Consider the following 13,590-nt stretch of genomic DNA (forward strand, 5'->3'; position numbering starts at 1 on the left):
CATTTAAGCTCTTTTAACCCTGAAAATACAAAAGGAAGACAAAAGCACACTTTTTCCAACATTAGTACTTAAAAAGGGTTAGTTTTATGCCTCATTTGATGTAATTTATATGTTGCATTTAACACACATCAAATACCCCCACACTTGAATCTTTGCTTGTCCTCAAGCAAAACTCTTTAATATGTGGCTTACACTCCCAAATGGAATGGGTAGAAGAGAAGGTTTTGGGCTTGTCTTGAGTGTCGGGAATCCAAGATCTTTATTGGGTTTTATTTTTATACTATTTACAATCCTATTCGTTATGATTTATTTAGAACGTTACATAGGATAAATTACTTATTAAGGCATAACATGCCTTTTTAAAATTTCATTTATATACAAGTTCACATACCTCACGGGGGAAATCACTCACACTCGGCCGAAGGTGTATTTTTAGTGAATCTCTCGAGAGCGGCATGGAACTTATTCCTACCATAGGCTTGCCAAGCAATCAATCCTCCTCCTTTTTAAATTTTTACCTTCGTAAATATCAAGAGGACTTTCTCGGTGAAGGGTTAGGCTTGGGCTAAAGGTAAGTGGTTGGGTTAGTGGTTAGTAAAAGGGCGAAAAGCGTAAAAAACGTCGGTTTTCGTAAGACCTTTTTTTTTTGGCTTTTTATTTTAATGAAGCAACTTTTCTAACAAAGTTCTTTTTGATAACCTTGTGTGTTTATTTCTTTTGGCTTTATTATTATCATCATTTTTTTTTTTGATAAGGAAGTCATAAGAAAAACCGCGCTTTGTTACTAAAATAAAGGGTTTAAAATGAAAAAGGGGTTTTGGTGGGAAAAAAGGGTGTTTGTTTTGGGTTAAGAAATGAAAAGGTTTAAGCTCAAAGGGGTTAACTAGGGGGATTTTGGTTAGGTGGTAAAAAGAAAAAGAAAAATAATGGTGTAGAAATAAAAAGGGGTTAGTCCTAATGCCTCCATCATTTACTTACTCGGGTTTAAGTTGGTAAGGACCGGGAATGTATCGTCGTGGCAAGTTCTAGAGTTGTAAGAAACCAAGCGGCTATTCACACAAGAAACGAAAAATGAGCATTTAATCTAAAGATGTGTATTTGTATGCTCAATAAAGGCTCAAAACTCACTTATTGTGGGAATGGGTTTATAATGTGATCAAGTATATATAATTAAATTTTAACTAGATTTGTCATGCCTTTTCATAATTTTCTTATGTTGGTTCTTTTTATCACGACGCTATCGGTTGTAAATTTGTAAAAATATACCCTTTTAGAACTTGTTATTCCCAAATTAAACCAAGACAAGTAAAAAAAACGAAAAGTTTTTGAAAAAAATTTGGGGTGATTAGCGGTTCCAATAGAGTTTTGTGTAAGGCTTGTTAATAGGACTTGCAAAATTCAAGGTTTTAGCACCCCCCACACTTAAATTACACATTGTCCTCAATGTGTCCCAAAAATAAGTTTTTTCGGCTGATTAAAATGTGTAAAAGTGGGTTAAAAACAAGATTTTATGGTACTGGGTAGCTGAACACGGGGTGGTGTTGGCTGAGCACGACCCCATGTCCAGACTGCCAGTACCAAAAGTAAACAGAAGGCTGGGCACGGGGGCGTGTTCAGTGAGCACGGCCCCATGTCCAGTTACCTGAACTTGGGCATTTTCTGCAGAACTGTGCTGAACTTGCAGTAATGAAGAAAAATTGTCGAGAGGCTCTGTTTTTGTGCATGGGGTGTTGGTTCAAGCTTCCCTTAGTATACTTCACCATCCCGAGTGTGTTTTATTCCTGCAAATTAAAACTAAACTAGAAAGCATAAAAGTTAAACTAATCTAAAACTAAGGATAGTTCCGCGGAATGCCTCCGTGGTGCGCCACGTTTATAAGGGTCCTTGGCTAGACCCTCCTTATCGGGTGGTTCTGGCTCATCTTCAATTAGGGGGTCATTATTGCCAAAAGGATATTTCATTGAGCTCTCAAGATCTATGCTCCTTTTGAATGCCCCTAATTGAAGAGGTAGATTGTTGTACTTCCGGTTTTTCAAATCTTCATGAGTTTTTACAAAAGGCCGTCCCAACACTAGAGGAGCGTCATCAAGGATGACAAAGTCGGCTGGGATTACCATTTGATTTGTTTGAACCAAGATATCCTCAACTACACTGATTGATTTTATTATTTTCCGATTAGATAGAAAAATGGGTATTTAAAGTGGAGAAAAATCACTAATACTTAATTTTTCGAAAATGTAGTTTGGCATTAAATTAACACAAAGATCTTTATCAATTGTAATATTACTAATAAAGGAATTTTGAAAAAAACATGGAACCGGAATAATGTTAATTTCAAAAGGATCTCCTTTTATTAGCGAAGTTTGATCATTAGTTAACTTAACACTTACCATTTCTTCAATTTTAGTATTAGTGTTTAGCTCTTTTAAAAACTTAGCATGAGGGGTTACTAAACAATGATTTTCAAAAGAAGGTGACAAGAGATTAATTTCTTCAAAATTAGACTCTTCTTGAAATTTAACGTTATCGACCTCACCCCTTTCGTTGTTTAACTCATGTGTCGGTTCTTCACTTATTTGTTCTTCCATTTTTACGTTTCCAACTATCTCTACGTTATTATTACAATTTTATTCTTCTCTTGCGCGGGACTCCTCTTCCCTTGCGCGAGATTCTTTTATGCAACGTTCGATAGTTTTAATGTGTTCTAATATCCTATCGGTCACTTCGGTGATAGAGAAAGGATCGGGATCCTTAAAGCTTGAATCCGGTTGTTCGATCCTTGGTTCCTTATAATACCCATATGAAGTAGATGGTTCACACCATTGTTCTTCATTGTAAGTATATGATGGATAAGGGTCGTAATTTTGTTCTTCATAGTACTCATATGAGGTGGGTTGTTCACGCCATGGTTCCTCATAATAAGCGTATGAAGGTGGTGGCTCATATCTTGACTCTTCAAAGTATGAGTACGAAGGCTCATACCTTGGTTCATCAAAATATGAGTATGAGGGAGAAGGTTCATACTTTGGGTCTTCATAGGATGTGTATGAAGTTGATGGCTCGTACGTGGGCTCCTCATAATAGTTGTATGAAGTGGACGGTTTAAACAAGTTACAATATTGTACCGAGTGCGGGTTACCACAATTAGTGCAATAGTCTCTCATATAATCATCCTCCTCATAGGTGTAGTTGTAACCTCCTGAGTATTGATCCATAGGGATCACTCAAAAGACCACAACTGAGTCTCGGGACCAGAAAACAAAAATAAAGGTGGAAACAGAAGGCTGGACACGGCCCCGTGTTGGGTGAACACGGCCCCGTGTTCAGGGTCTGTATCTGGGCATTTTAATTAAAGTTACTGGTCTCGTTGGACACGGGGGCGTGTTCAGTGAACACGGTCCCGTGTTCAGACTCTGTATCTGGGTATCTAATCTAAAAATATGCAGCACAGGGGCGTGTTCAATGAGCACGACCCCGTGTTCAGGCTACTGTAAATGCAAACTAACTAAAATGCAGAAAAATGTGCGCGCGTTTTAAAAAGGTTTTTGAAAAACTGATTAGGCCGTCGATTTTAAACTTTCTTAAAATCCTTGTGTCCCCGGCAGCGGCGCCAAAAACTTGATGTGCGTTAGGTGTAATATAATTTAGATGTATAATTAAGCCCTTTTTACACTTTTAGCCAAGTTTTAAATTTATAAAACACGATATTTACTAACACTAAACACACATATGGGCAAGTGCACCCATCGTGGACGTAGTATAGTGTTGGTAAGATACCGAGGTCGTCCAAGGACACAAGAGCTTTTAGTACCGATTTATCCTCAACGTCTAACCAAATCAAAATGTTAGAAAGGATTTTTAAACTAAGAAAATAAAAACTAATTAAATGCTGAAAATAAAATAAAAATAAAAAACAGATAGACAAGATGAATCACTTGGATCCGACTCGTGTATTAGTATAACCTTTGATTATTTTCGCACTTTTGCACTTGTTTAAGAGATTATCTTAGTTATTGTAGTAGGCCCCTCTTTTGAAGGCGACGTTACTCTCAACCCAGTAGTTTGAGTCAGCAAGGATACAATCCTAAAGGGTCGGATTATTGAAAGATAATGAATTAAGTTATTAATGCAAATTATGGTAGGCCCCTCTTTTGGAGGTGACGTTACCCTCGACTAAGTAGTTTGAGTCAGCAGGGATACAGTCCTAAATAATCGGGTTATAGTACTAATAGTAGTTAACTTATGAGGGGGTCAAAGAGTTTGGATCCCCGCCATCCAATACCTATGGGCATTGAAGGAGATCCTACTAAATTTGACCCAGGTCCCTTGCAGGACCTCTAAACGCTGAACAAGGGCAAGACCCTTACCAAACCGTTCCCTTAACCCCCGACCAGGTAGCCAACATACCTCCATATAGACCGTGCAGATATGAATGGTGAAAATCTTTTATTTTATATAGACAGTAAAATAATGCCAAGACACCACGGACAAACGATAAGGAAAGATCACCTTCAACATAAGCAACTAGTTATTAAAGTCATTAATACAAAACCAAATAAAAAGTGCAAAAGATTAAAAATAAAAAGTATTATACTAAACACTTGTCTTCACCAAGTGATGTAGGAGACTTAGGCAAACATGGCCTTGATTGTCAAGAACTCTTACGATCAATCTTGGATCCCAAGACGACTCACACACTCTATGATGGACAATGGATGATGGTGGTGGATGATGGTGTTGTGATGGTGGTGGGTGGTGGATGAAGTGTGAGAGAGGTGGTGTGCCAAGGGATGAGTTGAAATGGCTCCAAGCACTCCTATTTATAGGCTGAACAGAAGCCTGGGCACGGCCCCGTGCCCGCTGGGCACGGCCCCATGTCCGTCTGACACTCTCTCTCTTCATTAATTGTAATTCGCAATTACAATAAATGCGCCTGCAGTACTCTGACCACGCCCCTGTGTCCGCTGGGCATGGCCCTGTGGTGGGCAACAGAAGCTTCTATCACTTTTGTCTTTTCTGCCAGGGCTAACCATCCTGGACATGGCCCCGTGCTCGCTGAGCACGGCCCCGTGTTGAGCTGGACACGCCCCGTGTTGAGCTGGGCACAGCCCCGTGTTCAGCTGGGCACAACCCCATGCTCAGCTTTCTTCTTGTTTTTGCTTTGGGAGATGCTGTCGAGGAGTCGGGCATGCCACGTTTCTTCCTTTTCTTTGTATTTATGTTGGATTTGGCTGTATTTTTGCTTCTTTTGTTCATTTAAGCTCTTTTAACCATGAAAATACAAAAGGAAGACAAAAACACACTTTTTCCAACATTTGTACTTAAAAAGGGTTAGTTTTATGCCTCATTTGATGTAATTTATATGTTGCATTTTACACACATCAACGTCACCATGAAAGTGACATCTAACAAACAAACAAACTCTATCTACTGATCTATACAACTACTGCTTTGCTAACTACTGATGTTACGTTACACAAGATGAATAAAACTTCTGTAGCATCCTTCCACTGCTGTGAACCCAGCAGTACTTGTCATGATCAGCAGTGCTTGACTCAAGGCAGTAGATTGGGCAGCAGGGCTTTAGTCTTCATCAGTCTTTGAGCAGATCAGCAGTTTTCTGTGTCAGCAGTTGTTGATAAATGCAGTACTTTGGAGTATATCAGATGTAGGAGCCACAGTCAAGGGGAAAACTTATAGCAAACAGCTGCTTATTGTGAATCCATTTTTGTGATCTGGTTTTGGTTTTCATTATCTGTTCCTCTGGTAGGGTTCAATCCCAACAATCTCCCCTGGAACAGATAATGCCAAAACCCTTCATTATTCTAGATTTTTATTTCTCATCAAAAGTTCCCTGGCTTGTTTTTTAAATTCTTCTTCAAAGGCCTTGGAACTTGAGTCATCTTCATCCTTACACAGTGAAAGTTCAAGGAGATCCTGCAAATCTTCAACACAAAGGCCTAGTGCTTCTTTCCTTGATATGTACTTCACTTCACCATTGGATCTGACCAAGGTTAATACGTGGGTGTTTTGATCAGGCATCCACTTTAGTATTTTTAATCCTAATGGGTTTCTTGGGAGAGATTTATTTCCTGATGAGTTTGGAGATGTTGGCCTTGTGAAAAGTTGTAAGCTATCAGACATTTGTTTGAGGGCCTTCTCAATGACATCATTTGCTGCAGCTACGTCTTCTGCAGTTTCCTTTTCAATTTGCTCTTGTCTCTTTTGTTGGTCTGGCTCAATATCTGATATTTCTGAAGTGCTTGGTGATGCAGGCTTGGTTAATACCTTTTTGAAAAGGTTTTGAAGTTTTACTGAGCTCTCTTCTTTTAGACCCATTTTCTTTATGGTTTCTGTGAAGTACTCAGCTTCCTTTTCCTTTACTTCTTCACTAGACAACTGTTTTCCTTCTTCTTGGTTTGACACAAGAATAGGATTATCAGCTGATGTGAGCAGTGTTTTGAGATTTTCAATCTGTTGTTCAAGCTTTTTGTAGTCAGGCTTCTTTGAAGTGTCTGAGACAGTTATCCTTCTTTTCTTAAGCCTTTCATAAGCTTCATCAGTATCCTGCTTTGACCATTTTGCTATTGCAGTGGCAGTGTCCACCTTTGCATCCACCAGCTCCTGTTTCTTTCTCTTGTACTCAGATGTTAGGTCAGCTATGAGCTTTTTGTATTTGCTCCAATTTGGAGCAGTCTTCTTCTTTCTAGGATCGTTTTTGATTCTATCAATCCTATCTGCCTCATGCTTTAAAGCAACTATTGGCCATTCTTTAAACTGTTTTTCTTCAGCGGGATAGAATTTTTCTTTCATAATATAAGCAAGATATTCTTTTCTTAATTTATTTCGTTGATCAGCTTTTCTTTGCTTAATTCTTGTGCAAAATCTTCCATCTGCTTAACTTTTGTGAGCAAGAATTCCAGTTTTTCAGAGATGGCTTCATCACCTTGACCTTCACATTCAATCTTGGCTCTTATCTTAGCCTACCTTGCTTTAAGCTCAAGATATTCATCTATATCTTCTAGGACTATGAAGCCTATGAGTGAAGGGAATCTTCTGTTTGAAGGATCATCTTCAGTGTAAAATTGTCTCATCTCATTTTTCACAGCTTCCAGTTCCATCGGATATTTTGCAGCATTTGGATCATATTTGTCCTCATTTGCCTGAGTAATTTTTTTTTTCTGGTGTAAAGCTTTGTGGATGAAAGGGATTTTGGTTGTGGTGTAGGAATAGTGAGAGCAGTGGTTGATGGTTGACTAACAGATGTTGTCATTACAACTACTGATGTGTCAGTAGATGTCTTCTGCTTTTGAGCAGGGGTTGGAATGGTAGTGATTTCAGTGGCAGTGATTTGTGGTTGACTAACAGTTGTTGAAACAACAGGTGTTTCAACCACTATTGTCATTACAGCAGATGTTGTAACATCTGCTGTCTTCTGCTTTTTGGCAGGAGGTGATGATGGGGTGGCAGTTTTTAGTGGTGAATTTGGTTTTGGTGATGTGATCACAGATGATGATGATGGTGGTGGAGCAGTGGTTGTGGTGGTGTGTGGTGATGGGGTGTGTGTTGATACTGCGGCTTTGGTTTGGCTATTTTCTGGTTCATTATAGATACCATCTTCAATTCCCTTCTTCTTCCACTTGATCTTCTCCCCCTTTTTGGCATTATCTGGGAAGGGTTCATTCATAAAAAGAACAGTGGGAGGAATTTTTCCAGAGGCACTTTGGATATGAGCTTTGATAGCTTTAATGTCTGCCTGAGTATCTTTAAATCTTGATTCCACCATGTTAGTCAGCTTTTGTACATGTATAGTATGTTGCTGATCAGCCATCTGTTTTTGTCTTTCCAGCAGTGGTTGGAACATATTCCATAGCTCATTTGCAGCAGGTGCAGGTTGTGCAGGTGCTTGAGCTGGAACAGCAGAGGATTGTGCTTTTTGAGCCTTTAACAGCTGTTGCACCATATCCTTTATTTCAGCAACTGAGGTCTCCAGATTTTCAACTCTGCCTGTCAATTCCTGATATTTTGTATCATCACCCAAGTTAATGGGATCATTTGAATCCCCACCAGCAGTGGTTGTACCATGTATGACTTAGGAACTGAATCTCAAAATTCATTCATTGATGCCCCTTGTTCTTGGTACTGGGGACTTCTTTCTTCAGCACTTGATAACCTTTTGAGGGTACCAGTGGGCAAAACAACCTCACTGGTGGTTCTCAGAGGTGCTATTGAAGAAATTTCCTTCAAGGGAGTCTTATGAATATAACCACTGTCCAAATGTAAACCAGTGGGTTCAACATTTGTAGTGGCTGCTCCACTTGAACTACTGACAGGAGTTACTTGTAGCTCCTGCAGTGTAACCTCCTCAGTTGTTGCTGGGATAGCAGAGGTATAGACATCAGACCCAGTCACTTGTGGGAGTATACTCGCAGTGATAGGTGATTGAGAGGAACTGGTTTGTGTCTGAGCTACATTCACTGCCTGCAACAAAGGTAGCATGGATTGTGGTAGTATGAGGGGTGAGGATAAAGTAGTTGAAAGAGACATGTCCTTGGGATTAGGACCGTGGAAGATGGATCCGAGTGTGTCCAGAGCTTCATATTGTGGGGTCCCTGTGTTTACAACCTGATCCTTTTGTGAGGATGCAGGAGGAGTTTGAGGCAAGGGTGGAGATCTTTCATCCAACTGCTGTGAGGAAGTAGCAGTAGTGGTTATTGGTGACATTTGTGTTGTCACTAGCAGTTGCTCTGGGATCTCATCTTCCAGAGGTGCCTTTGTTTTGGGTTTGGGGGGGGGGAGGGCTTTCTGGATGTTTTCTTTTTGGTCTTTTTAGTTGTGGCAGGTGTGGGTTTCAAAACAGTGGGTGTGCTGCTTTGATCACCTGGAGCAGTGGGCTCAACAGCTGATACCTGAGGAGCAATTTCATTTGCTAAATTCTGCTCAGGTACGTCTGCTTTTGTTTTTATAGGTGCCAACATTCTAGAGAATGTTTCAGGCGTTAAACAATTTATTTTAAAATGAGCACCTTGTTTGGGCAATTCTGCATCTTCTTTTTCAAATTTTTTGTTCAAAGTAATAGCCTAAAAACCTTGGAAAGAGCAAAAATGCTTTGCTATCAACATTTTTTTACCAAATCATCAAAAATCTCCTGGGAATAATTAAAATTTTCATTATTTAAAATTGTATATCCCAGGCATTGAATTTTTGATGGTATTTCGTTAAAAGCAATTGTTTTTTTAGAAACACACATCAACAGAGTGTGAAATAAAAACCTTGGTGCAGAAGGGAAGAAACCTTTTTGTAAGGTATCCCTTTTTGGTTGCTCTGCATAACCCCTATTCATGAAATCCTTTTTCAACTCGGTTTTAGAAAAAGAGGTTTTACCTTTCAGATCATCGAGTTTGAAGACTTCTGAAATGGATTTTGGAGAGATTTGAATCTTTTTACCCTATATTGAGGAGTTGATGGCTGTGACAGTGTCTCCTTGTTTTTCAAGGGTAGCATTGTTCCAGAACTCTCTCTGGGTTTGTAGATAAATGGGAGCGTCTGCTGTTAACAAAGTTTTGTACTTTAATGCAGATAAGATGTCGATGATGGAGTTGAAGGAGTTGTTGGTTGTGGGTTTTGTGAGTATACCCAAATAGTTGTGAAGGGATTTGTAACGAATTTCAGTGGGTTCTGCGGCCATTTGAGTGGCGTCTTTCGGAGCAGATGAAGAAGATGATTTTGATTTTGATTTTGATTTCGTCATTTTTGATGAAGAAGATCGAAGAAAGTTTTTGCAAAGAAGAGTGGGAAACTGCCTTGAGAAGAGAATTTTGGAATTCAATTCGACAGTGTAAGCCCCTGTTTGGGTTTAATCAGGGTTTTATTTAGGGAAAAAGTGAGTGCTGATGTGGCAGCGGTTATAAAAATCCGATGGCTAAAAACTGACCACGTGTCAACCTTTGATGAGAAGATGAATAATGGAGGACAGTTGTTTTGAGAGCCACTGACGAAGCAAACATCAGTAGTTACAACGGTAATAAATGGAACAGTGGGTGCTTTTTACCATCAGTGGTTAGCATATCAGTGGATACAACACTGATTTTGAACAATAGTGTATATCATGAAAATGAGAAAGCAGAGGTTGACTTTCAGCAGTGGACAGACTTTAGGAAACAGATGTTTGACCACAACAGTAGTTAAGGAAAAACAGTGGTAAAACCATTCACTCAGCAACTGTTTGTGCAGACAGTGGTTGAACTTTTGACAAATAATCTGAGCATCTGCTTGTTCAAATGAGGGAATTGATTTTCTCTCGTGTAAACACAATATCATGTCGAACATCTGTTGATCTGCAGTAATGCTATGCTTAACAAATTACATTTTAGATGCAAATTGTCAATTTAATTTATTAGTAGTTTTCTAGGAATTTTATGTTCAAGGCTTTACCACATTGTATAAGAAGTTTTGAAACTTTTTATAATTTCAGGACAGTGGTTTAGTATCCCAGATGATGAAAATCTTTTTACTGAGCTTACTTATTTTGTGTCTAATTATTTGAATTAGAACATGAGTATCTTAGTAGTTTAAAAACTGTTAACAATCAATTTTTGATCTGTGATAAAACAAACTTGAGCTTGACATATGTACCCTTTCCTTTTGATCTATTTTTAAGGATAGTAACACCACACAAAAATAAGGAAATTACATCCTGACCAGAGAGAACCTTTTACTATCAAAAATGAGTAAAAGTACAAATTATATTATTCAAAGAATAATATAACAGGTTTTATTTGAGAAAAATACCTTTCAAAAAGATAAAGGTTATTTTGAAAATATCCTCAAAAGGACCTGGTAACTTTCCAAATAAGCTCATAGATACATCATTCACAAGTTGTATGACCACTGTTTAAGACCATTTTCTTATCAATTGATTGCAAATTTCTTTTAAGCTCAATCACTAGAGATACCATTGTTACCTGAACATCCCTGATTTAATGAATGCACACAGATGCTTTATGACCATTGTTTACCCAACTCTGGACTCATAAGTGTTTTATGTTTATACTCTTTTCTTTTGACTTCAAAAGTTTTGAGATACACACACTTTTGAGTTTGGTTCATTTTCTTCTTTCCCTTTTTACCCTTTCCATTCATAAGTACAAAAGTATTCACTGGGAGATTTTATTAGGGAAATACTTAATCCAGAATCATTTTGCAGTAATGTTTTGAGAGAACTGGCCACATTTGTACATGTTTTATTACAGAATCTCACATTACGTATGATTTGGACCGATTTGACCCCTGATTTTCTTAATGTGTTTTGACAAGGTTGATTTGGTCATTTTGTGGATTCTCAATCTGCCTTTCAACACATAAAATTTCATGACTAAAGTTTTATTTCCCTCTTTCTATGTTAGCAAAACACTAAAGTTTACATGAACATAGGTTTTGCTAATTTGAGGTTCATACTGGTGGTGCACTTACGTCTGCTGACTACGTCTTTCATTGAGTCTTGAAGTTGAACAGATCAAATATGGCACGGAAACCTAGAAATACATGTTTGTATAGGGTTCGCTTATCAGTCACTAGGTTAGGTCCGCTCATGTGTCATATTGTAGGACCGGTTTTGACGCCGTTCGATTGCGTAACGGACGTTTCACGTGCGGAATCCGTGAACGTACATGACCGAACACACAATAACGTACTACTTAATGTGATTCCATTGATAGAATTGACGTGTACGGTACAAGAATCACGTTTACACAACTTTCTCTCTCTAAACTTGAATCTCCAAAACCCTAAGTGTGGAGGAAAGTCTTCAACTTTTCACTAACTTCTAATCTAATGACATAACAAGCCTATTTATAGCCCTTGGAAATTAATGAGGATTCTCATTAATTACCAAAACGCCACCTTGTTATTTCTAATTGATTGGACATTATGATCTTGATTTCTTCCGGCTTTTCACTACGACTTTGATTTCTTCCGGCTTTTCACTATGACTCGGTTTGACGAAGGCGATAGACATTAAATGCATCAACAATCTCCCCCTTGGATATTGCCGTAGTCAATCTCGTAGCGAAACTCGTAGCGACTTGACTTTCTCTAAAACTAAAACTCGAACGAAGATGTAGTCGACAGACAACTGCACTAACAAACTCCCCCTTGGATGTTGACGGAATCTTTAGTGAGAGTCTTCAACTACTCTAGCTCGAACAGAATCCCGGTGGATCTGTCTTCAGCTTCCGTTGCTCTTTCTTCAGATTCTTCAGGCTCCCCCTGTCGTCAAGCTTCCGTGCTTTTGGGATCGACGCCTAGCTTTCCGTATCAACAGATTAAGAAACCTGCACATCTCAAACACACAATTATAACAAACAATATTGTGATTCAACTTAATGAATCAGCTAAACATTTGAGAATTATCACATTTAAAACTGATAAAATTTGAAACATTCCAATTTCTAATTCAAATTAATGAATTATCTTAAACATTTCAAATCAATTAACCAAACCGTCTGTTCATCATGTTTATCCTTTGAGATTTTGAAAATCAGCTCTCCAACATCAGTTGTCGAAAATCTTTTTGGATTTTCAAAATAAGAAACATAAATGCAGAAATGCAGAAATTAAATGCAGAAAAGAAATATGTACCAACATATTTTTGTGAGTTTGTGTAAGAGGATCATATCAGTTTTTGAGACACATCACTAGCACCGTTAAGCTTTTAATCGTTTTAAGTTCTAAACGATTCATGTAGATCGACGATATAGTTGTCCTCTTAAATTTTCATACAATTTTCAATCTATTCAGGATACTATTTAAGTGTTTTATGAACTTAGTTCGATTCATGTGTCCCACCTCTTGAATATACTCCCGTATCCAGAATCCCAATATTCAGTCTTACAGGCAAGAATACTACAATGATATCTGTACATAAATTAGGGGAAAGATGCGAGAACTAAGGGATCTCAGGTCAGAACTTCCGTTCAGCAGAGAGATATCAGCTTCGACTTAGCAGTGTGTCCCCTTTAGAGGATCTTTTCAGCTACAACAGATGATTATAAATTTTATTGTCTAATCAGCTGAGGGCTTTATGCTATGTTTCAAGCATTTTGCGGAAAGTATTAGCCAAGGACTAGGTCAGAACTACCGTTCAGCAGAAGTCCCGGAATAATACCCCAGACATCATAGAGTATAAACACCTAGTATATCAGAATACGAGACCTTTCAAACGAGATTTCAGGGGTTACCTATATATCCAAGTAGTGTTCACCACGAATTTCACAAGTTTGAAATTTTAGGTTTATATCCCGAATAAATCTACTAAATGTATAAAAACCTATCGTCACATCATCAGTGAGACCGTTTATTACATTTGACATTACATTTCTTTAGCGTGCTGTAATAGTCCACTGATGTACTATCATTTCCTCTTTTTTTTACAACAAAACTCATTTTTGACTTTTTAATGTTTTTGACATTTTCAAATTTTCTAATTTTTTTAAAATTTTTCTCCCCCTAAAATCAAAATATGTTTCAATTTTGATTTTCTGGGAAAATTTGAAAAAAACTGTACAAACTTGACAACTTCATTAGAATCAC

The sequence above is a fragment of the Helianthus annuus genome, chromosome 17 (genome assembly GCF_002127325.2).
Source record: "Helianthus annuus cultivar XRQ/B chromosome 17, HanXRQr2.0-SUNRISE, whole genome shotgun sequence".
NCBI lineage: Eukaryota > Viridiplantae > Streptophyta > Magnoliopsida > Asterales > Asteraceae > Helianthus > Helianthus annuus.